This window comes from Sciurus carolinensis, chromosome 9, assembly GCF_902686445.1.
Source record: "Sciurus carolinensis chromosome 9, mSciCar1.2, whole genome shotgun sequence".
Lineage (NCBI taxonomy): Eukaryota > Metazoa > Chordata > Mammalia > Rodentia > Sciuridae > Sciurus > Sciurus carolinensis.
Window position 1 is genome coordinate 107,912,763 of NC_062221.1, and position 3,371 is coordinate 107,916,133.

Here is a 3,371-nt window from a genome sequence, read left to right on the forward strand (position 1 = left end):
ACATTTGCTTGGAGGAGTTGGAAAATTGATGGCATCTCAAGTCATCAGAGATAAGCTTCTCTTGTGAGATGCATAGAGATGATGAAAAGAAGAGAGTCCAAGACTGACTTTCTAGGAAATCCAACATTTACAGGTCAGGAAATGATGGAAAAGTCAGTGAGGTATACTGAGAAGCTCCAAGAAATGAGACATGACAAATAAAATGATAAGAAATTTAGAACATAGTTTTGAACATTGCTCTGGACTTATTCAGATACAAATTCTGAATTTCACACTTAGTGGATCCACACTTAATATGTTAACCTTTTTGTTCTGTAGTTTCCCACTGAGGAATAGCGACAACAACCATAATGCCCATCCCGCAGGATCATTCATTAGCAGAACTAAAAGAAATATATTTTGTTAATTTTTGCATTCCAAATAACCTTAATGTATAGAACAGAGTGGGTAAAAATAAGGCCTCAATATGTATTGAAGTCACTATACTATTACTGGAAGTTGGACTTGGGGCTCTTTTGTGACAGCCATAGAGGGCTTCTGGGGGAAGGATTAAAGATGGAAATGCTTGAAAAGTGCATGAGAATAAGAAAATTGAAGATTGCATAATCAGCTATTTAAAGCACAATGTTGGTTAAGGAGCATGGAGAACAAGGAAGGTAGCTGAAGAGCAATATGAACTCATAAAAATGCCACTAAAGCTCTTTCTGCTTCCTGACGGTGTGAGCTGCTTCCCTCTGTCACACCTCTGCTATGATGTTCTGCCTCACCTCGAGCCCCAAGGAATGAAACCAGCCTTCTGTGGATTAAGACCTCTGAAACCGACCCGCCAACATGGGCCGCGTTCGCACCAAAACTGTGAAGAAGGCCGCCCGGGTTATCATGGAGAAGTTACTACACGCGCCTGGGCAACGACTTCCATACCAACAAGAGGGTGTGTGAGGAGATCGCCATTATTCCCAGCAAGAAGCTCCGCAACAAGATCGCAGGGTATGTCACACATCTAATGAAGGGGATTCAGAGAGGCCCTGTGAGAGGCATCTCCATTAAGCTGCAGGAAGAGGAGAGAGAAAGGAGAGATAATTATGTTCCTGAGGTCTCTGCCGTGGATCAGGAGATCATTGAAGTAGATCCTGACACTAAGGAAATGCTGAAACTTTTGGACTTCGGCAGTCTCTCCAACTTGCAGGTCGCTCAGCCTACTGTGGGGATGAATTTCAAAAAACGCCACGTGGAGCTGTCTGAATCTTTCTGCTATGCTGTAATATTTTCAATAAACCTGGGAGGACAACAGCAACAACAAAAGACATTACCGCTAAAGAGGAATGCTAAAGACTTTGCTCAGAGACACTGAGAAAGATGGCTCTAGGGCATCTCAGGAGCTGGCAAGACTACACCCATCTCAAGCCCGAGGGACGAAAGGTGAAAATTCTCTTGAGAAGAGACCAATGGGGCACAAGGAGGCCTAGGAAGTTTTTTCAACGTGCTCAGCCACCCAGACCCTCCCAGGCTGCAGCAGCAAGGGTTCCTGGAGTCTTGGCTACTATTCTAGATGGCGGCAGACCTTGGTTTGAACCACGTGGGGCTGGTTCTGCAGGAATGCAGGATGCTGGAGTTAAGGGATCATGGAGGTTTCCACCAAGATTTCCAAAGAAGGTCTGGGAGGCCAGGCAAAGTGCAGCAGGGTCAGGGTCCCTGCGGGCACCCCCTGAGAAGTCAAAGTGTGGAGAGATGAGGAGGAAGTCGAAGCTGCCGTGGAAACCCCCCAAATTAAGAAATGCCAGTAACGTGGGACATCATCCTAGGAAAGCTGCAGGAAAGGAGCAGAGGCAAGTCAACAGAAAGGCCACTTGGGCTGAGGAACAAGGCCACAGGGGCAGAGCTATGCATGCCATTTGGAGAGTGTAAGTGCAAAAGGACGGGAAGCAGACCTCAACGGATTCAGAGTAGCCTTTCTTCCTTCGCCAACTCGGGCACCTTTGGGGCCAGTTTTTCAGATGGGAAAATAGCCCTCAGAGGGGATTTTTGGTTTTATAGGGTACAATGATATAATTGTTGGAAGCTGTGTACCTGCAGTTTTGACCATCAGGGGCTAGTCGTACAGGTTAAAATTTTAATTTTAGGAGGGTTCGTTCAGGAGGGTAGTTGTAAAAAGGCCAAAACTCACTGGGGAGATAAAGAGTCTGGATCCTGAGGGATAAGTACTCAAACCTTGCCCATTGTCATTTTGGACTCATTCACCATGGGGGAAGGTCAAGGTTTAAGACCCAGCATTTGGTGTAGCCCCTTTCCCCCAGGGCCCATTGTTATCAGGAAAGAATGCTCTGGGAGAGGTTCGCAGTTTGGCCAATTTCTCCTCCCTCCTTCCAAGCCACACCATCCCTCCCTTTTCTTGGGGAGCTGTCTTATAGAACATTATTTTCCATAACCCTTCATAGAGAAAATCAAGATGCCATGTGCTGCAGGTACAGGACATGGAGCTACACGTCTTGTTTGCCCAGCTGGATTTCGGTCTTGCTTTGATCCCATCCCTTCTTTCTATGCCCCTATTTTTGTAAATGGAAATGTTTACTCAGTATCTTTATATGTTGGATATTTGTAAATTGCTTTTAATTTTGTAGACGCTTACAATGTGAGACTGCCTTGAGCCTCAAAGACTTTGGACTTGAACTTTGAGCAATCTCAGAACTGTTGAAACTCATGGACTAAATGTATTTGCTTTGTCAGATGGTTGTGAGCTTTCGGGAGACAGGGGCAGAGTGTTATGGTTTGGATGTGAGGTGTGCCCCAAAAGCTCACATGAGAGACAATGCAGGAAGGTTCAGAGCAGAAATGATTAGGTCATATGAGTCTTAACCCAATCAGTGAATGAATCCCTGGTGGGATTAATTGAAATGGTAGGGTATGGCTGGAGGAGATTGGAATTTGGGCGTGACTTTGGGTATATATATTTGTATCTATTGAGTGGAGACTCTCTGCTTCCTGAGGGTGTGAGCTGCTTCCCTTTGCCACACCTCTGCCATCATATGCTGCCTCACCTCCAGCCCCAAGAAATGGAGCCAGTGTTCTGTGGACTAAGAACTCTGAAACCGTCAGCCCTCAAATAAACTTTTTCTCCTTTAAAAAAAATGCTACTAAAATATGAGATAAGATAGGGGATGTTATTGTCCTGAAAAGAAGTTTCAAAAGAGGCAAAATGAAAATAACAATAACAATAACACAAATCCCTCAGAAGGACAGTAGAATGAGTCCAAGGTACAAAAGAGGCATGGGGTAGCTCCACTTTGTACAAACAGGGAAGAAAAAAATAGGACCAGATAAAAACACTTCTTAGATCAAAGACAGGAAAATTATATAATGGGTCACTTTTATTG

At 44.6% G+C, this 3,371-nt stretch overlaps 1 pseudogene; it reads left to right on the forward strand.

Annotated features, from left to right (window-relative positions):
* Window positions 1-831: 831 nt before the first annotated feature.
* Window positions 832-1,242, forward strand: LOC124993363 (40S ribosomal protein S17-like; annotated as a pseudogene).
* The last annotated feature ends 2,129 nt before the right edge of the window (window positions 1,243-3,371 follow it).